The following is a 23,806-nucleotide window of genomic DNA, read 5'->3' on the forward strand; positions in this document are numbered from 1 at the left end:
GAAGCAGTTCTAATCAGTGCAGTAGTTTGTGAAACCAGATGCCGCAATCTTCTGGCCACTCTCTGTCACAGTATCCCCCTTTTTCACCAATTTATTTCCACACAAAATCCCACAGCGGTCCATCGTAGTCCAATGGATTCACTGTAATCTACATCGTTCTCCCAGAACAAACCTCAACCAAAATTCCAACTTATGGAGCCCCGTTCGGAGAACAGTGCTTCATAGGCTGTCACACCAGCACACACTGCATGATCTCGCAGCAGTCCGTGATAGCTGGCAGTGTTTGTGACCATCGATGACATCAGTAAGGTTATCACCAGTCACAGATGCTGTTTCCCACGCTGTTCCCATGCTGTCTGTGACCAGCGGTAACCTTCCTGATGTCAATGCTCGTTACAGCGGCCTGCTCTAGTGCTACCCTCAGCATGAGAACCGGCAGCGAAAGCTACAGCATATTAAGATTCGTTTTGTCAACAAGGCTTCATATGCTGTGGACGTCGGAGCGGTGATCATGGTGCTGTGTACTACGTCAGACCTATGCGGGACCTTTACTTACTAATAAATGGGTAAATGAGGGGAATTGTTGGGGAGTGTATTTTAAGTAAAACACTTTTGCGTATGCTTATTTATTTTGAAATAACTCATCTGGCAGTAAAGCAGATGTAAATACTGAATATTCCCCCGCCCATGTCTCAGCGCCTCAAGATTGACAGGGGAAGTAGTAAATATTAATTTTATCATCTGATTTCAGAGGTATTGGGTCCCCAGGTCAACTGATGATGCGATGCAGCCAGCTTATCACAGTTATGCCAGTAGCCAAGATGGCTACTGCATTACTGTGTATGGCAGGAAATCCTATCATATTGATTGACTGTCTAACAGCTGTGAAACATGCGGGACAGGGTCTTGAGAATTGTGCTTGAGCGCTCCCTATACTCGGCCAAGTAACAAGCATGTCCGAGCACCCTAATGCCCGATGGAGTAACGAGAAGTGCCAAGCACGCTTGTTCATCCCTAGACTTCAAGGAATTGCAACCAAAAAGCCATACCCTTTTACATGGAAACAATGTCTCAACTAGGCATGAAAACACAGGAATTGGCGTGCAGAAAAATGGTAGCAGGTGATCTGGACTGATGATTCAAAATTTGAATGTCAGAAGTTTTTTGATGAAGGGCAGCAAAGTACTACAATAGCGAGTGTCTGCAGACAGCATTGAAGTATGGTGGAGGTTCCTTGTAAATTTGGATTGCATTTCAGCCAATGACGTTCGGGAGGTCAAGATTAATGGTGTCCTCATTGGTAAGAAATACAAGTAGATATCTATTCATCAAGCAATTCTATCAGGGAGTCGTCTCATTGGCTCTAAATTTATTCTGCCGCCAGACAACATTCCTAAACATACCGCTACTGTAATTCAGAACTAACTTCAGCGTGAAGAAGAAAACGGAGTCCTGGAAATGATGATATCACCCCACAGAGCCCTGATCTCAACATCATTGAGTCTACCTGGGATGACATGAAGAGACAGGAGGATTTTTGCAAGCTACACCCACAGAAGATCTGTGGTCAGTTCTCCAAGATGTTGAGAACAATCTCCTTGCTATTTTTTTTTTTAAAAGAATTGATGCTGTTTTAAAAGCAAGGGAATGTTAGACAGAATATTGATTTGATTCAGATTTCTGTTTTGTTCATTCACATTGTATTTTGTTAATTTGCAAAAAAATTCAAATATTAACACTTCAATTCTTTTAAGCATGTTTTGAAAATGGAGTTTCCATTTTTTCTTCATTTGCATATGGCTATCCATCTTATCTTTTTCATAACTCCACAACTTTTAATTCTTGGTGTTGCAACTTCAAGTGTAACCGTCGTTTTAATTTATATTTCTTAAATCAATAGTTCACAACAAAGCAAGCAACTTTGTAATATATCTTTTTATCAGAGAAATCTGCGTCTTTCTCCACCAGGACTGATCATTCTCAAAATTCTCAATTAACAGTGTGGTAGATCAGCTCACTCGGCTGCACGTGGAGGTAGTCACAGGAACACTGCATCTTTAATAACTTCCTTTGGTTTATTGTAGGCAACGTAACTCAAGGTGTAGTAAAGAAAATACAGCCCTCTGGGCAACACAGGAAAACAAGACAAAATGGTGGCAGAACAAACAGTCTTCTGTGAGAAGGGTTCCTCCCGCTCACAGCTGGCAGAACACACACTGTTGAGGTTTACCAGTCCAAGCAAAACTTTCCTGGAGTGCTCCCTCTCCAGGCCCATACAGAACACTGAAATCTCTGGCCTTCAGCCATTCAAGCCTGGACCTTGTGACTCTTCCATCATGTGACTGATCACATGATCCTGACATCATACAGGTCCCTTCAGGACTCTGCATGTGGAGATACGGTGGACCCCCTCCCACCTGATCTATGGAGCTCCACTAAAACCAGCCCATAACATAACTCTCATTTCATCCTCTCAACATGTAGAGTGCTGGAGGAAACTACTCTGGTTTTACATCACTGACGCCATCATGCACAGTGACACATATCTCCCCTCTATCACTAAACTAGTGACTCTGTCACAACAGGTAAAATCTGTCTTCTGTGAAGACAGATTATTACATTACTGAGATAGGAGATGGGAGTTACTACAGATAACATATTATGTAGAGAGGAGGAAGAAGGTGTTAGAGGCAGAGCTCCTCCTCTCTCCTCCCATCAACGGAGACTAATCAGTAGCAACTGACTTCCTCTCTAAGTAATGTAGCATTGTGTCTTTATTGAATACAGTTTTCACCAGGAAATTGAGAATTTTGAAAATGAATGCTTTGTCCTGGAGTAGAAAGAAGCAGGTTTCTCTGATAGCATACAGTTGAAACCAGAAGTTTACATACTCAATATAAAAACAATAAAAAGACACACATGCATGTTTTTCTCAATATGTGACATGAAATCCTAATAAACCTTTCCCTTTTTAGGATAATTAGGATTACCATAATTATTAATATTTGCCAAATGCCAGAATAATGAGAGAAAGAGAATGTTTTAAGGCATTTTATTTGGAGAATGTATGTATGTTTTTTTTTGCCTTTTTTTGATAAACCACGCAATCCATTTCAATTTAGCTTATTTTATTTTATTTTTTTTTAATGGAAATAGGCTGACTGCTTCTTTTATGCAAAATAATCAGTTACTTATTAAAAAAAAGTATTTCAGTGCATTTTTCAGACATCAGCTTCAACTGGGTGATAGATCTTCAACTGTCTGTTTGTTTTCCTCCAGAAACTTAACCCAAATGAAATAAAGCCTGTGCTTTCTAATGGGACAATGATATTTCCTGATCTCTGCTCCCTGCTAACGCTGGCATGTGGACTGAATTTAATTATTCAACAACAAGATCTATTAGTGAACTGAAAACATTAGGAGCGAAAGGAGATAAATGTTATTAGATTACTGTATACACATAGGGATTTCATCTGAAAACGTACTCTCCTATGGATGGAAAGAACAACATGGGACAGTTAATTGAGAGTGAAGAAAAATAGGTATAATTGGATTAAGTGCTTATTAACGTTGACTTTGAAGAAGTGTCTCACCATTGCATGGTAACAAGATCTGGCCTAGTGTCCCGTCTAAATCTTATACTGATAAACCACATGCACATATCAGATTGCCGAAATGGAAGTGCTACAGGCTCCCAGAGGCATCCCCACAAAGACCTCTTATCTCCTCTATTTTGTATTCAATTCAAAAGGACAGGGAATAGGTAAATGAATGAGATTCATTATAGGGGAATAAAATCCATCCATTGTTCTAGGATTTTTTAAAAGAAAGATGGGCTCATGTCCTCTGATGGTGCTCCAAAGAGGCCAAACCAGGTGCACAAATGAAGCTACTGAGCCATAATCCAAAATCCATGACAGCCAACACCTAGGGTGGAGGGTTCCTTGGGGTCACTAGAAGAAAATAGCTAAAAATGAGCTCTGAATAGAATATTGTTCTACTAGGGTGCCTTATAATGGCAGAACTGGTACCAACCATGAATACATTTGTAATATAGAGTCTTACAGATAAAGTCAAATTTTACCTTGGATATTAGATATCTTATGAATCAAGCCGGGGTTGAGGCCTTAGGTCTAACCCTTACAAGTTCTGGTGCAAATAAATGAAAAAATGTAGTCCAAATGGGACACAGAGGGTCAAGGTTACAGTAAATAGCACTAAATTTGGTGCTTACAAGCTACGACACGTAGCTTTGGGGATACAGTTAATAACATTTAGCTTTGTTGTTACAGTCAATGACATGTACGTTTTGGTTTACAGATGATGGCACTTAGCTTGGAGGTTTCAGTGAATAATAAGCAGGTTGGGGATACAGTCAATGACACTTAGCATGGGGTTACAGTCACTGACACTTAGCTTGGGGTTACAGTCAATGACACTTAGCATGGGGTTACAATCACTGACACTTAGCATGGGGTTACAGTCACTGACATTTTGCTTGGGGTTACAGTCAATGACACTTAGCTTGGGGTTACAGTCACTGACATTTTGCATGGGGCTACAGTCAATGACATTTAGCTTGGGGTTACAGTCAATGACATTTTGCTTGGGGTTACAGTCAATGACATTTTGCTTGGGGTTACAGTCAATGACTCTTAGCTTGGGGTTACAGTCACTGATATTTTGCTTGGGGTTACAGTCAATGACACTTAGCTTGGGGCTACAGTCACTGACATTTTGCATGGGGCTACAGTCAATTACATTTAGCTTGGGGTTACAGTCACTGACATTTTGCATGGGGTTACAGTCAATGACATTTAGCTTGGGGTTACAGTCAATGACACTTAGCTTGGGGTTACAGTCACTGACATTTTGCTTGGGGTTACAGTCAATGACATTTAGCTTGGGGTTACAGTCAATGACACTTAGCTTGGGGTTACAGTCACTGACATTTTGCATGGGGTTACAGTCAATGACATTTAGCTTGGGGTTACAGTCAATGACATTTAGCTTGGGGTTACAGTCAATGACACTTAGCTTGGGGTTACAGTCACTGACATTTTGCATGGGGTTACAGTCAATGACATTTAGCTTGGGGTAACAGTCAATGACACTTAGCTTGGGGTTACAGTCACTGACATTTTGCTTGGGGTTACAGTCAATGACATTTAGCTTGGGGTTACAGTCAATGACACTTAGCTTGGGGTTACAGTCACTGACATTTTGCATGGGGTTACAGTCAATGACATTTAGCTTGGGGTTACAGTCAATGACATTTTGCATGGGGTTACAGTCAATGACATTTTGCTTGGGGTTACAGTCACTGACACTTAGCTTGGGGTTACAGTCAATGACACTTAGCATGGGGTTACAGTCACTGACATTTTGCTTGGGGTTACAGTTAATGACACTTAGCTTGGGGTTACAGTCACTGACATTTTGCTTGGGGTTACAGTCAATGACACTTAGCTTGGGGTTACAGTCACTGACATTTTGCTTGGGGTTACAGTCAATGACACTTAGCTTCAGGTTAAAATCACTGACACTTAGCTTGGGGTTACAGTCACTGATACTTAGCTTGGGGTTACAGTCAATCACACTAAGCATGGGGCTACAGTCACTAACATTTTCCTTGGGGTTACAGTCAATGACACTTAGCTTGGGGTTACAGTCACTGACATTTTGCATGGGGCTACAGTCAATGACATTTAGCTTGGGGTTACAGTCACTAACATTTTGCTTGGGGTAACAGTCAATGACACTTAGCTTGGGGTTACAGTCAATGTCACTTAGCTTGGGGTAACAGTCAATGACATTTAGCTTGGGGTTACAGTCACTGACATTTTGCTTGGGGTTACAGTCAATGACATTTAGCTTGGGGTTACAGTCAATGACATTTAGCTTGGGGTTACAGTCAATGACACTTAGCTTGGGGTTACAGTCAATGATATTTAGCTTGGGGTTACAGTCACTGACATTTTGCTTGGGGTTACAGTCAATGACATTTAGCTTGGGGTTACAGTCACTGACATTTTGGTTGGGGTTACAGTCACTGACACTTAGCTTCAGGTTAAAATCACTGACAATTAGCTTGGGGTTACAGTCACTGATACTTAGCTTGGGGATACAGTCAATGACACTAAGCATGGGGTTACAGTCACTAACATTTTCCTTGGGGTTACAGTCAATGACATTTAGCTTGGGGTTACAGTCACTAACATTTTGCTTGGGGTAACAGTCAATGACACTTAGCTTGGGGTTACAGTCAATGTCACTTAGCTTGGGGTAACAGTCAATGACACTTAGCTTGGGGTTACAGTCACTGACATCTTGCTTGGGGTTACAGTCAATGACATTTAGCTTGGGGTTACAGTCACTGACATTTTGCTTGGGGTTACAGTCAATGACATTTAGCTTGGGGTTACAGTCACTGACATTTTGCTTGGGGTTACGGTCAATGACATTTAGCTTGGGGTTACAGTCACTGACATTTTGCTTGGGGTTACAGTCAATGACATTTAGCTTGGGGTAACAGTCAATGACACTTAGCTTGGGGTTACAGTCAATGACATTTAGCTTGGGGTTCCAGTCACTGACATTTTGCTTGGGGTTACAGTCAATGACATTTAGCTTGGGGTTGCAGTCAATGACACTTAGCTTGGGGTTACAGTCAATGACACTTAGCTTGGGGTTACAGTCACTGACATTTTGCTTGGGGTTACAGTCAATGACATTTAGCTTGGGGTTACAGTCACTGACATTTTGGTTGGGGTTACAGTCAATGACACTTAGCTTGGGGTTACAGTCACTGACATTTTGCTTGGGGTTACAGTCAATGACATTTAGCTTGGGGTTACAGTCAATGACATTTAGCTTGGGGTTACAGTCAATGACACTTAGCTTGGGGTTACAGTCACTGACATTTTGCTTGGGGTTACAGTCACTGACATTTTGCTTGGGGTTACAGTCAATGACACTTAGCTTGTGGTTACAGTCACTGACATTTTGCTTGGGGTTACAGTCAATGACATTTAGCTTGGGGTTACAGTCAATGACATTTAGCTTGGGGTTACAGTCAATGACACTTAGCTTGGGGTTACAGTCACTGACATTTTGCTTGGGGTTACAGTCACTTACACTTTGCTTGGGGTTACAGTCAATGACACTTAGCATGGGGTTACAGTCACTGACACTTAGCATGGGGTTACAGTCACTGACATTTTGCTTGGGGTTACAGTCAATGACACTTAGCTTGGGGTTACAGTCACTGACATTTTGCATGGGGCTACAGTCAATGACATTTAGCTTGGGGTTACAGTCAATGACATTTTGCTTGGGGTTACAGTCAATGACATTTTGCTTGGGGTTACAGTCAATGACTCTTAGCTTGGGGTTACAGTCACTGATATTTTGCTTGGGGTTACAGTCAATGACACTTAGCTTGGGGCTACAGTCACTGACATTTTGCATGGGGCTACAGTCAATTACATTTAGCTTGGGGTTACAGTCACTGACATTTTGCTTGGGGTTACAGTCAATGACACTTAGCTTGGGGTTACAGTCAATGACACTTAGCTTGGGGTTACAGTCACTGACATTTTGCATGGGGTTACAGTCAATGACATTTAGCTTGGGGTTACAGTCAATGACACTTAGCTTGGGGTTACAGTCACTGACATTTTGCTTGGGGTTACAGTCAATGACATTTAACTTGGGGTTACAGTCAATGACACTTAGCTTGGGGTTACAGTCACTGACATTTTGCTTGGGGTTACAGTCACTGACATTTTGCTTGGGGTTACAGTCAATGACATTTAGCTTGGGGTTACAGTCAATGACACTTAGCTTGGGGTTACAGTCACTGACATTTTGCATGGGGTTACAGTCAATGACATTTAGCTTGGGGTTACAGTCAATGACACTTAGCTTGGGGTTACAGTCACTGACATTTTGCTTGGGGTTACAGTCAATGACATTTAGCTTGGGGTTACAGTCAATGACACTTAGCTTGGGGTTACAGTCACTGACATTTTGCATGGGGTTACAGTCAATGACATTTAGCTTGGGGTTACAGTCAATGACATTTAGCTTGGGGTTACAGTCAATGACACTTAGCTTGGGGTTACAGTCACTGACATTTTGCATGGGGTTACAGTCAATGACATTTAGCTTGGGGTAACAGTCAATGACACTTAGCTTGGGGTTACAGTCACTGACATTTTGCTTGGGGTTACAGTCAATGACATTTAGCTTGGGGTTACAGTCAATGACACTTAGCTTGGGGTTACAGTCACTGACATTTTGCATGGGGTTACAGTCAATGACATTTAGCTTGGGGTTACAGTCAATGACATTTTGCATGGGGTTACAGTCAATGACATTTTGCTTGGGGTTACAGTCACTGACACTTAGCTTGGGGTTACAGTCAATGACACTTAGCATGGGGTTACAGTCACTGACATTTTGCTTGGGGTTACAGTTAATGACACTTAGCTTGGGGTTACAGTCAGTGACACTTAGCATGGGGTTACAGTCACTGACATTTTGCTTGGGGTTACAGTCAATGACACTTAGCTTGGGGTTACAGTCACTGACATTTCGCTTGGGGTTACAGTCAATGACACTTAGCTTCAGGTTAAAATCACTGACACTTAGCTTGGGGTTACAGTCACTGATACTTAGCTTGTGGTTACAGTCAATCACACTAAGCATGGGGTTACAGTCACTAACATTTTCCTTGGGGTTACAGTCAATGACACTTAGCTTGGGGTTTCAGTCACTGACATTTTGCATGGGGCTACAGTCAATGACATTTAGCTTGGGGTTACAGTCACTAACATTTTGCTTGGGGTAACAGTCAATGACACTTAGCTTGGGGTTACAGTCAATGTCACTTAGCTTGGGGTAACAGTCAATGACACTTAGCTTGGGGTTACAGTCACTGACATTTTGCTTGGGGTTACAGTCAATGACATTTAGCTTGGGGTTACAGTCACTGACATTTTGCTTGGGGTTACAGTCAATGACATTTAGCTTGGGGTTACAGTCACTGACATTTTGCTTGGGGTTACAGTCAATGACATTTAGCTTGGGGTTACAGTCACTGACATTTTGCTTGGGGTTACAGTCAATGACATTTAGCTTGGGGTTACAGTCAATGACATTTTGCTTGGGGTTGCAGTCACTGACATTTTGCTTGGGGTTACAGTCAATGACATTTAGCTTGGGGTTGCAGTCACTGACATTTTGCTTGGGGTTACAGTCAATGACATTTAGCTTGGGGTTGCAGTCAATGACACTTAGCTTGGGGTTACAGTCAATGATACTTAGCTTGGGGTTACAGTCACTGACATTTTGCTTGGGGTTACAGTCAATGACATTTAGCTTGGGGTTACAGTCACTGACATTTTGGTTGGGGTTACAGTCACTGACATTTTGCTTGGGGTAACAGTCAATGACACTTAGCTTGGGGTTACAGTCAATGACACTTAGCTTGGGGTTACAGTCAATGACACTTAGCATGGGGTTACAGTCACTGACATTTTGCTTGGGGTTACAGTTAATGATACTTAGCTTGGGGTTACAGTCAGTGACACTTAGCATGGGGTTACAGTCACTGACATTTAGCTTGGGGTTGCAGTCAATGACACTTAGCTTGGGGTTACAGTCAATGATACTTAGCTTGGGGTTACAGTCACTGACATTTTGCTTGGGGTTACAGTCAATGACATTTAGCTTGGGGTTACAGTCACTGACATTTTGGTTGGGGTTACAGTCACTGACACTTAGCTTCAGGTTAAAATCACTGACAATTAGCTTGGGGTTACAGTCACTGATACTTAGCTTGGGGTTACAGTCAATGACACTAAGCATGGGGTTACAGTCACTAACATTTTCCTTGGGGTTACAGTCAATGACACTTAGCTTGGGGTTACAGTCACTGACATTTTGCATGGGGCTACAGTCAATGACATTTAGCTTGGGGTTACAGTCACTAACATTTTGCTTGGGGTAACAGTCAATGACACTTAGCTTGGTGTCACAGTCAATGTCACTTAGCTTGGGGTAACAGTCAATGACACTTAGCTTGGGGTTACAGTCACTGACATTTTGCTTGGGGTTACAGTCAATGACATTTAGCTTGGGGTTACAGTCACTGACATTTTGCTTGGGGTTACAGTCAATGACATTTAGCTTGGGGTTACAGTCACTGACATTTTGCTTGGGGTTACGGTCAATGACATTTAGCTTGGGGTTACAGTCACTGACATTTTGCTTGGGGTTACAGTCAATGACATTTAGCTTGGGGTAACAGTCAATGACACTTAGCTTGGGGTTACAGTCAATGACATTTAGCTTGGGGTTGCAGTCACTGACATTTTGCTTGTGGTTACAGTCAATGACATTTAGCTTGGGGTTGCAGTCACTGACATTTTGCTTGGGGTTACAGTCAATGACATTTAGCTTGGGGTTGCAGTCAATGACACTTAGCTTGGGGTTACAGTGAATGACACTTAGCTTGGGGTTACAGTCACTGACATTTTGCTTGGGGTTACAGTCAATGACATTTAGCTTGGGGTTACAGTCACTGACATTTTGGTTGGGGTTACAGTCACTGACATTTTGCTTGGGGTAACAGTCAATGACACTTAGCTTGGGGCTACAGTCACTGACATTTTGCTTGGGGTTACAGTCAATGACATTTAGCTTGGGGTTACAGTCAATGACATTTAGCTTGGGGTTACAGTCAATGACACTTAGCTTGGGGTTACAGTCACTGACATTTTGCTTGGGGTTACAGTCACTGACATTTTGCTTGGGGTAACAGTCAATGACACTTAGCTTGGGGTTACAATCAATGACACTTAGCTTGGGGTTACAGTCACTGACATTTTGCTTGGGGTTACAGTCAATGACATTTAGCTTGGGGTTACAGTCACTGACATTTTGCTTGGGGTTACAGACAATGACATTTAGCTTGGGGTTACAGTCACTGATATTTTGCTTGGGGTTACAATCAATGACATTTAACTTGGGGTTACAGTCAATGACACTTAGCTTGGGGTTACAGTCACTGACATTTTGCTTGGGGTTACAGTCAATGACACTTAGCTTGGGGTTACAGTCAATGACACTTAGCTTGGGGTTACAGTCACTGACATTTTGCTTGGGGTTACAGTCAATGACATTTAGCTTGGGGTTACAGTCACTGACATTTTGCTTGGGGTTACAGACAATGACATTTAGCTTGGGGTTACAGTCACTGACATTTTGCTTGGGGTTACAGTCAATGACATTTAACTTGGGGTTACAGTCAATGACACTTAGCTTAGGGTTACAGTCACTGACATTTTGCTTGGGGTTACAGTCAATGACACTTAGCTTGGGGTTACAGTCAATGACACTTAGCTTGGGGTTACAGTCACTGACATTTTACTTGGGGTTACAGTCAATGACATTTAGCTTGGGGTTACAGTCACTGACATTTTGCTTGGGGTTACAGTCAATGACACTTAGCTTGGGGTTACACTCACTGACATTTTGCTTGGGGTTACAGTCAATGACATTTAGCTTGGGGTTACAGTCAATGACATTTAGCTTGGGGTTACAGTCAATGACACTTAGCTTGGGGTTGCAGTCACTGACATTTTGCTTGGGGTTACAGTCAATGACACTTAGCTTGGGGTTACATTCAATGACATTTAGCCTGGGATTACAGTCACTGACATTTTGCTTCGGGTTACAGTCACTGACATTTTGCTTGGGGTAACAGACAATGACACTTAGCTTGGGGTTACAGTCAATGACACTTAGCTTGGGGTTACAGTCAATCATACTTAGCTTGGGGTTACAGTCACTGACATTTTGCATGGGGCTACAGTCAATGACATTTAGCTTGGGGTTACAGTCACTAACATTTTGCTTGGGGTAACAGTCAATGACACTTAGCTTGGGGTTACAGTCAATGTCACTTAGCTTGGGGTAACAGTCAATGACACTTAGCTTGGGGTTACAGTCACTGACATTTTGGTTGGGGTTACAGTCAATGACATTTAGGTTGGGGTTACAGTCACTGACATTTTGCTTGGGGTTACAGTCAATGACATTTAGCTTGGGGTTACAGTCACTGACATTTTGCTTGGGGTTACAGTCAATGACATTTAGCTTGGGGTAACAGTCAATGACACTTAGCTTGGGGTTACAGTCAATGACATTTAGCTTGAGGTTGCAGTCACTGACATTTAGCTTGGGGTTACAGTCACTGACATTTTGGTTGGGGTTACAGTCACTGACATTTTGCTTGGGGTAACAGTCAATGACACTTAGCTTGGGGTTACAGTCAATGACACTTAGCTTGGGGTTACAGTCAATGACACTTAGCATGGGGTTACAGTCACTGACATTTTGCTTGGGGTTACAGTTAATGACACTTAGCATGGGGTTACAGTCACTGACATTTAGCTTGGGGTTGCAGTCAATGACACTTAGCTTGGGGTTACAGTCAATGATACTTAGCTTGGGGTTACAGTCACTGACATTTTGCTTGGGGTTACAGTCAATGACATTTAGCTTGGGGTTACAGTCACTGACATTTAGCTTGGGGTTACAGTCACTGACACTTAGCTTCAGGTTAAAATCACTGACACTTAGCTTGGGGTTATAGTCACTGATACTTAGCTTGGGGTTACAGTCAATGACACTAAGCATGGGGTTACAGTCACTAACATTTTCCTTGGGGTTACAGTCAATGACACTTAGCTTGGGGTTACAGTCACTGACATTTTGCATGGGGCTACAGTCAATGACACTTAGCTTGGGGTTACAGTCAGTGTCACTTAGCTTGGGGTAACAGTCAATGACACTTAGCTTGGGGTTACAGTCACTGACATTTTGCTTGGGGTTACAGTCAATGACATTTAGCTTGGGGTTACAGTCACTGACATTTTGCTTGTGGTTACAGTCAATGACATTTAGCTTGGGGTTACAGTCAATGACATTTAGCTTGGGGTTACAGTCACTGACATTTTGCTTGGGGTTACAGTCAATGACACTTAGCTTGAGGTTACAGTCACTGACATTTTGCTTGGGGTTACAGTCAATGACATTTAGCTTGGGGTTACAGTCAATGACATTTAGCTTGGGGTTACAGTCAATGACACTTAGCTTGGGGTTACAGTCACTGACATTTTGCTTGGGGTTACAGTCAATGACACTTAGCTTGGGGTTACATTCAATGACATTTAGCCTGGGATTACAGTCACTGACATTTTGCTTCGGGTTACAGTCACTGACATTTTGCTTGGGGTAACAGACAATGACACTTAGCTTGGGGTTACAGTCAATGACAATTAGCTTGGGGTTACAGTCAATGATACTTAGCTTGGGGTTACAGTCACTGACATTTTGCATGGGGCTACAGTCAATGACATTTAGCTTGGGGTTACAGTCACTAACATTTTGCCTGGGGTAACAGTCAATGACACTTAGCTTGGGGTTACAGTCAATGTCACTTAGCTTGGGGTAACAGTCAATGACACTTAGCTTGGGGTTACAGTCACTGACATTTTGCTTGGGGTTACAGTCAATGACATTTAGCTTGGGGTTACAGTCACTGACATTTTGCTTGGGGTTACAGTCAATGACATTTAGGTTGGGGTTACAGTCACTGACATTTTGCTTGGGGTTACAGTCAATGACATTTAGCTTGGGGTTACAGTCAATGACATTTAGCTCGGGGTTACAGTCACTGACATTTTGGTTGGGGTTACAGTCACTGACATTTTGCTTGGGGTAACAGTCAATGACATTTAGCTTGGGGTAACAGTCAATGACACTTAGCTTGGGGTTACAGTCAATGACATTTAGCTTGAGGTTGCAGTCACTGACATTTTGCTTGGGGTTACAGTCACTGACATTTTGCTTGGGGTTACAGTCAATGACATTTAGCTCGGGGTTACAGTCACTGACATTTTGGTTGGGGTTACAGTCACTGACATTTTGCTTGGGGTTACAGTCAATGACATTTAGCTTGGGGTAACAGTCAATGACACTTAGCTTGGGGTTACAGTCAATGACATTTAGCTTGAGGTTGCAGTCACTGACATTTTGCTTGGGGTTACAGTCACTGACATTTTGCTTGGGGTTACAGTCAATGACATTTAGCTCGGGGTTACAGTCACTGACATTTTGGTTGGGGTTACAGTCACTGACATTTTGCTTGGGGTAACAGTCAATGACACTTAGCTTGGGTTTACAGTCAATGACACTTAGCTTGGGTTTACAGTCACTGACATTTTGCTTGCGGTTACAGTCAATGACATTTAGCTTGGGGTTACAATCAATGACACTTAGCTTGGGGTTACAGTCACTGACATTTTGCTTGGGGTTACAGACAATGACATTTAGCTTGGGGTTACAGTCACTGACATTTTGCTTGGGGTTACAGTCAATGACACTTAGCTTGGGGTTACAGTCACTGACATTTTGCTTGGGGTTACAGTCAATGACACTTAGCTTGGGGTTACAGTCAATGACACTTAGCTTGGGGTTACAGTCACTGACATTTTGCTTGCGGTTACAGTCAATGACATTTAGCTTGGGGTTACAATCAATGACACTTAGCTTGGGGTTACAGTCACTGACATTTTGCTTGGGGTTACAGACAATGACATTTAGCTTGGGGTTACAGTCACTGACATTTTGCTTGGGGTTACTGTCAATGACACTTAGCTTGGGGTTACAGTCACTGACATTTTGCTTGGGGTTACAGTCAATGACACTTAGCTTGGGGTTACAGTCAATGACACTTAGCTTGGGGTTACAGTCACTGATATTTTGCTTGGGGTTACAGTCAATGACATTTAGCTTGGGGTTACAGTCACTGACATTTTGCTTGGGGTTACAGTCAATGACACTTAGCTTGGGGTTACAGTCACTGACATTTTGCTTGGGGTTACAGTCAATGACATTTAGCTTGGGGCTACAGTCAATGACATTTAGCTTGGGGTTACAGTCAATGACACTTAGCTTGGGGTTACAGTCACTGACATTTTGCTTGGGGTTACAGTCAATGACACTTAGCTTGGGGTTACAGTCAATGACATTTAGCCTGGGATTACAGTCACTGACATTTTGCTTGGGGTAACAGACAATGACACTTAGCTTGGGGTTACAGTCAATGACACTTAACTTGGGGTTACAGTCAATGACACTTAGCTTGGGATTACAGTCAATGACATTTAGCTTGGGGTTACAGTCAATGACACTTAGCTTGGGGTTACAGTCACTGACATTTTGCTTGGGGTTACAGTCAATGACACTTAGCTTGGGGTTACAGTCAATGACATTTAGCCTGGGATTACAGTCACTGACATTTTGCTTGGGGTTACAGTCACTGACATTTTGCTTGGGGTAACAGACAATGACACTTAGCTTGGGGTTACAGTCAATGACACTTAACTTGGGGTTACAGTCAATGACACTTAGCTTGGGGTTACAGTCAATGACACTTAGCTTGGGGTTACAGTCACTGACATTTTGCTTGGGGTTACAGTCACTGACATTTTGCTTGGGGTTACAGTCAATGACACTTAGCTTCATGTTAAAATCACTGACACTTAGCTTGGGGTTACAGTCAATGACACTTAGCATGGGGTTACAGTCAATGACATTTTCCTTGGGGTTACAGTCAATGACACTTAGCTTGGGGTTACAGTCACTAACATTTTCCTTGGGGTTACAGTCAGTGACACTTAGCTTGGGGTTACAGCCACTGACATTTTGCTTTGGGTTACAGTGAATGACATTTAGCTTGGGGTTACAGTCACTGACATTTAGCTTGAGGTTGCAGTCACTGACATTTTGCTTGGGGTTACAGTCACTGACATTTTGCTTGGGGTTACAGTCACTGACATTTTGCTTGGGGTAACAGTCAATGACACTTAGCTTGGGTTTACAGTCAATGACACTTAGTTTGGGTTTACAGTCACTGACATTTTGCTTGCGGTTACAGTCAATGACATTTAGCTTGGGGTTACAGTCACTGACATTTTGCTTGGGGTTACAGTCAATGACATTTAGCTTGGGGTTACAATCAATGACACTTAGCTTGGGGTTACAGTCACTGACATTTTGCTTGGGGTTACAGACAATGACATTTAGCTTGGGGTTACAGTCACTGACATTTTGCTTGGGGTTACAGTCAATGACACTTAGCTTGGGGTTACAGTCACTGACATTTTGCTTGGGGTTACAGTCAATGACATTTAGCTTGGGGTTGCAGTCAATGACACTTAGCTTGGGGTTACAGTCAATGACACTTAGGTTGGGGTTACAGTCACTGACATTTTGCTTGGGGTTACAGTCAATGACATTTAGCTTGGGGTTACAGTCACTGACATTTTGGTTGGGGTTACAGTCACTGACATTTTGCTTGGGGTAACAGTCAATGACACTTAGCTTGGGGCTACAGTCACTGACATTTTGCTTGGGGTTACAGTCAATGACATTTAGCTTGGGGTTACAGTCAATGACATTTAGCTTGGGGTTACAGTCAATGACACTTAGCTTGGGGTTACAGTCACTGACATTTTGCTTGGGGTTACAGTCACTGACATTTTGCTTGGGGTAACAGTCAATGACACTTAGCTTGGGGTTACAATCAATGACACTTAGCTTGGGGTTACAGTCACTGACATTTTGCTTGGGGTTACAGTCAATGACATTTAGCTTGGGGTTACAGTCACTGACATTTTGCTTGGGGTTACAGACAATGACATTTAGCTTGGGGTTACAGTCACTGATATTTTGCTTGGGGTTACAATCAATGACATTTAACTTGGGGTTACAGTCAATGACACTTAGCTTGGGGTTACAGTCACTGACATTTTGCTTGGGGTTACAGTCAATGACACTTAGCTTGGGGTTACAGTCAATGACACTTAGCTTGGGGTTACAGTCACTGACATTTTGCTTGGGGTTACAGTCAATGACATTTAGCTTGGGGTTACAGTCACTGACATTTTGCTTGGGGTTACAGACAATGACATTTAGCTTGGGGTTACAGTCACTGACATTTTGCTTGGGGTTACAGTCAATGACATTTAACTTGGGGTTACAGTCAATGACACTTAGCTTAGGGTTACAGTCACTGACATTTTGCTTGGGGTTACAGTCAATGACACTTAGCTTGGGGTTACAGTCAATGACACTTAGCTTGGGGTTACAGTCACTGACATTTTACTTGGGGTTACAGTCAATGACATTTAGCTTGGGGTTACAGTCACTGACATTTTGCTTGGGGTTACAGTCAATGACACTTAGCTTGGGGTTACACTCACTGACATTTTGCTTGGGGTTACAGTCAATGACATTTAGCTTGGGGTTACAGTCAATGACATTTAGCTTGGGGTTACAGTCAATGACACTTAGCTTGGGGTTGCAGTCACTGACATTTTGCTTGGGGTTACAGTCAATGACACTTAGCTTGGGGTTACATTCAATGACATTTAGCCTTGGATTACAGTCACTGACATTTTGCTTCGGGTTACAGTCACTGACATTTTGCTTGGGGTAACAGACAATGACACTTAGCTTGGGGTTACAGTCAATGACACTTAGCTTGGGGTTACAGTCAATCATACTTAGCTTGGGGTTACAGTCACTGACATTTTGCATGGGGCTACAGTCAATGACATTTAGCTTGGGGTTACAGTCACTAACATTTTGCTTGGGGTAACAGTCAATGACACTTAGCTTGGGGTTACAGTCAATGTCACTTAGCTTGGGGTAACAGTCAATGACACTTAGCTTGGGGTTACAGTCACTGACATTTTGGTTGGGGTTACAGTCAATGACATTTAGGTTGGGGTTACAGTCACTGACATTTTGCTTGGGGTTACAGTCAATGACATTTAGCTTGGGGTTACAGTCACTGACATTTTGCTTGGGGTTACAGTCAATGACATTTAGCTTGGGGTAACAGTCAATGACACTTAGCTTGGGGTTACAGTCAATGACATTTAGCTTGAGGTTGCAGTCACTGACATTTAGCTTGGGGTTACAGTCACTGACATTTTGGTTGGGGTTACAGTCACTGACATTTTGCTTTGGGTAACAGTCAATGACACTTAGCTTGGGGTTACAGTCAATGACACTTAGCTTGGGGTTACAGTCAATGACACTTAGCATGGGGTTACAGTCACTGACATTTTGCTTGGGGTTACAGTTAATGACACTTAGCATGGGGTTACAGTCACTGACATTTAGCTTGGGGTTGCAGTCAATGACACTTAGCTTGGGGTTACAGTCAATGATACTTAGCTTGGGGTTACAGTCACTGACATTTTGCTTGGGGTTACAGTCAATGACATTTAGCTTGGGGTTACAGTCACTGACATTTAGCTTGGGGTTACAGTCACTGACACTTAGCTTCAGGTTAAAATCACTGACACTTAGCTTGGGGTTATAGTCACTGATACTTAGCTTGGGGTTACAGTCAATGACACTAAGCATGGGGTTACAGTCACTAACATTTTCCTTGGGGTTACAGTCAATGACACTTAGCTTGGGGTTACAGTCACTGACATTTTGCATGGGGCTACAGTCAATGACACTTAGCTTGGGGTTACAGTCAGTGTCACTTAGCTTGGGGTAACAGTCAATGACACTTAGCTTGGGGTTACAGTCACTGACATTTTGCTTGGGGTTACAGTCAATGACATTTAGCTTGGGGTTACAGTCACTGACATTTTGCTTGTGGTTACAGTCAATGACATTTAGCTTGGGGTTACAGTCAATGACATTTAGCTTGGGGTTACAGTCACTGACATTTTGCTTGGGGTTACAGTCAATGACACTTAGCTTGAGGTTACAGTCACTGACATTTTGCTTGGGGTTACAGTCAATGACATTTAGCTTGGGGTTACAGTCAATGACATTTAGCTTGGGGTTACAGTCAATGACACTTAGCTTGGGGTTACAGTCACTGACATTTTGCTTGGGGTTACAGTCAATGACACTTAGCTTGGGGTTACATTCAATGACATTTAGCCTGGGATTACAGTCACTGACATTTTGCTTCGGGTTACAGTCACTGACATTTTGCTTGGGGTAACAGACAATGACACTTAGCTTGGGGTTACAGTCAATGACAATTAGCTTGGGGTTACAGTCAATGATACTTAGCTTGGGGTTACAGTCACTGACATTTTGCATGGGGCTACAGTCAATGACATTTAGCTTGGGGTTACAGTCACTAACATTTTGCCTGGGGTAACAGTCAATGACACTTAGCTTGGGGTTACAGTCAATGTCACTTAGCTTGGGGTAACAGTCAATGACACTTAGCTTGGGGTTACAGTCACTGACATTTTGCTTGGGGTTACAGTCAATGACATTTAGCTTGGGGTTACAGTCACTGACATTTTGCTTGGGGTTACAGTCAATGACATTTAGGTTGGGGTTACAGTCACTGACATTTTGCTTGGGGTTACAGTCAATGACATTTAGCTTGGGGTTACAGTCAATGACATTTAGCTCGGGGTTACAGTCACTGACATTTTGGTTGGGGTTACAGTCACTGACATTTTGCTTGGGGTAACAGTCAATGACATTTAGCTTGGGGTAACAGTCAATGACACTTAGCTTGGGGTTACAGTCAATGACATTTAGCTTGAGGTTGCAGTCACTGACATTTTGCTTGGGGTTACAGTCACTGACATTTTGCTTGGGGTTACAGTCAATGACATTTAGCTCGGGGTTACAGTCACTGACATTTTGGTTGGGGTTACAGTCACTGACATTTTGCTTGGGGTTACAGTCAATGACATTTAGCTTGGGGTAACAGTCAATGACACTTAGCTTGGGGTTACAGTCAATGACATTTAGCTTGAGGTTGCAGTCACTGACATTTTGCTTGGGGTTACAGTCACTGACATTTTGCTTGGGGTTACAGTCAATGACATTTAGCTCGGGGTTACAGTCACTGACATTTTGGTTGGGGTTACAGTCACTGACATTTTGCTTGGGGTAACAGTCAATGACACTTAGCTTGGGTTTACAGTCAATGACACTTAGCTTGGGTTTACAGTCACTGACATTTTGCTTGCGGTTACAGTCAATGACATTTAGCTTGGGGTTACAATCAATGACACTTAGCTTGGGGTTACAGTCACTGACATTTTGCTTGGGGTTACAGACAATGACATTTAGCTTGGGGTTACAGTCACTGACATTTTGCTTGGGGTTACAGTCAATGACACTTAGCTTGGGGTTACAGTCACTGACATTTTGCTTGGGGTTACAGTCAATGACACTTAGCTTGGGGTTACAGTCAATGACACTTAGCTTGGGGTTACAGTCACTGACATTTTGCTTGCGGTTACAGTCAATGACATTTAGCTTGGGGTTACAATCAATGACACTTAGCTTGGGGTTACAGTCACTGACATTTTGCTTGGGGTTACAGACAATGACATTTAGCTTGGGGTTACAGTCACTGACATTTTGCTTGGGGTTACTGTCAATGACACTTAGCTTGGGGTTACAGTCACTGACATTTTGCTTGGGGTTACAGTCAATGACACTTAGCTTGGGGTTACAGTCAATGACACTTAGCTTGGGGTTACAGTCACTGATATTTTGCTTGGGGTTACAGTCAATGACATTTAGCTTGGGGTTACAGTCACTGACATTTTGCTTGGGGTTACAGTCAATGACACTTAGCTTGGGGTTACAGTCACTGACATTTTGCTTGGGGTTACAGTCAATGACATTTAGCTTGGGGCTACAGTCAATGACATTTAGCTTGGGGTTACAGTCAATGACACTTAGCTTGGGGTTACAGTCACTGACATTTTGCTTGGGGTTACAGTCAATGACACTTAGCTTGGGGTTACAGTCAATGACATTTAGCCTGGGATTACAGTCACTGACATTTTGCTTGGGGTAACAGACAATGACACTTAGCTTGGGGTTACAGTCAATGACACTTAACTTGGGGTTACAGTCAATGACACTTAGCTTGGGATTACAGTCAATGACATTTAGCTTGGGGTTACAGTCAATGACACTTAGCTTGGGGTTACAGTCACTGACATTTTGCTTGGGGTTACAGTCAATGACACTTAGCTTGGGGTTACAGTCAATGACATTTAGCCTGGGATTACAGTCACTGACATTTTGCTTGGGGTTACAGTCACTGACATTTTGCTTGGGGTAACAGACAATGACACTTAGCTTGGGGTTACAGTCAATGACACTTAACTTGGGGTTACAGTCAATGACACTTAGCTTGGGGTTACAGTCAATGACACTTAGCTTGGGGTTACAGTCACTGACATTTTGCTTTGGGTTACAGTCACTGACATTTTGCTTGGGGTTACAGTCAATGACACTTAGCTTCATGTTAAAATCACTGACACTTAGCTTGGGGTTACAGTCAATGACACTTAGCATGGGGTTACAGTCAATGACATTTTCCTTGGGGTTACAGTCAATGACACTTAGCTTGGGGTTACAGTCACTAACATTTTCCTTGGGGTTACAGTCAGTGACACTTAGCTTGGGGTTACAGCCACTGACATTTTGCTTTGGGTTACAGTGAATGACATTTAGCTTGGGGTTACAGTCACTGACATTTAGCTTGAGGTTGCAGTCACTGACATTTTGCTTGGGGTTACAGTCACTGACATTTTGCTTGGGGTTACAGTCAATGACATTTAGCTTGGGGTTGCAGTCAATGACACTTAGCTTGGGGTTACAGTCAATGACACTTAGCTTGGGGTTACAGTCACTGACATTTTGCTTGGGGTTACAGTCAATGACATTTAGCTCGGGGTTACAGTCACTGACATTTTGGTTGGGGTTACAGTCACTGACATTTTGCTTGGGGTAACAGTCAATGACACTTAGCTTGGGTTTACAGTCAATGACACTTAGTTTGGGTTTACAGTCACTGACATTTTGCTTGCGGTTACAGTCAATGACATTTAGCTTGGGGTTACAGTCACTGACATTTTGCTTGGGGTTACAGTCAATGACATTTAGCTTGGGGTTACAATCAATGACACTTAGCTTGGGGTTACAGTCACTGACATTTTGCTTGGGGTTACAGACAATGACATTTAGCTTGGGGTTACAGTCACTGACATTTTGCTTGGGGTTACAGTCAATGACACTTAGCTTGGGGTTACAGTCACTGACATTTTGCTTGGGGTTACAGTCAATGACACTTAGCTTGGGGTTACAGTCAATGACACTTAGCTTGGGGTTACAGTCACTGATATTTTGCTTGGGGTTACAGTCAATGACATTTAGCTTGGGGTTACAGTCACTGACATTTTGCTTGGGGTTACAGTCAATGACACTTAGCTTGGGGTTACAGTCACTGACATTTTGCTTGGGGTTACAGTCAATTACATTTAGCTTGGGGTTACAGTCAATGACATTTAGCTTGGGGTTACAGTCAATGACACTTAGCTTGGGGTTACAGTCACTGACATTTTGCTTGGGGTTACAGTCAATGACACTTAGCTTGGGGTTACAGTCAATGACATTTAGCCTGGGATTACAGTCACTGACATTTTGCTTGGGGTAACAGACAATGACACTTAGCTTGGGGTTACAGTCAATGACACTTAACTTGGGGTTACAGTCAATGACACTTAGCTTGGGATTACAGTCAATGACATTTAGCTTGGGGTTACAGTCAATGACACTTAGCTTGGGGTTACAGTCACTGACATTTTGCTTGGGGTTACAGTCAATGACACTTAGCTTGGGGTTACAGTCAATGACATTTAGCCTGGGATTACAGTCACTGACATTTTGCTTGGGGTTACAGTCACTGACATTTTGCTTGGGGTAACAGACAATGACACTTAGCTTGGGGTTACAGTCAATGACACTTAACTTGGGGTTACAGTCAATGACACTTAGCTTGGGGTTACAGTCAATGACACTTAGCTTGGGGTTACAGTCACTGACATTTTGCTTGGGGTTACAGTCACTGACATTTTGCTTGGGGTTACAGTCAATGACACTTAGCTTCATGTTAAAATCACTGACACTTAGCTTGGGGTTACAGTCAATGACACTTAGCATGGGGTTACAGTCAATGACATTTTCCTTGGGGTTACAGTCAATGACACTTAGCTTGGGGTTACAGTCACTAACATTTTCCTTGGGGTTACAGTCAGTGACACTTAGCTTGGGGTTACAGTCACTGACATTTTGCTTTGGGTTACAGTGAATGACATTTAGCTTGGGGTTACAGTCACTGACATTTTGCTTGGGGTTACAGTCACTGACATTTTGCTTGGGGTTACAGTCACTGACATTTTTCTTGGGGTTACAGTCAATGACGCTTAGCTTGGGGTTACAGTCAATGACACTTAGGTTGGGGTTACAGTCAATGACAGTTAGCTTGGCATTACAGTCAATGACATTTAGCTTGGCGTTACATTCACTGACATTTTGCTTGGGGTTACAGTCACTGACATTTTGCTTGGGGTTACAGTCACTGACATTTTGTTTGGGCTTACAGTTATTGACATGTTGCTTTGGGTTAAAATCACTGGCACTTAGCTTGAGGTTACAGTCAATGACACTTAGCTTGGGGTTACAATAGCTGACATTTTGCTTGGGGTTACAGTCAATGACACTTAGCTTCAGGTTAAAATCACTGACACTTAGCTTGGGGTTACAGTCACTGACACATAGCATGGCGTTACAGTCACTGACACTTAGCTTTTCAGTTACAGTCACTGACACTTAGCTCTTAGCTTTCTGTAGTTACTGTAATGGC

Source organism: Dendrobates tinctorius, unplaced genomic scaffold (genome assembly GCF_039654945.1).
Source record: "Dendrobates tinctorius isolate UK_male_01 unplaced genomic scaffold, ASM3965494v1 ptg000129l, whole genome shotgun sequence".
Taxonomy (NCBI): domain Eukaryota; kingdom Metazoa; phylum Chordata; class Amphibia; order Anura; family Dendrobatidae; genus Dendrobates; species Dendrobates tinctorius.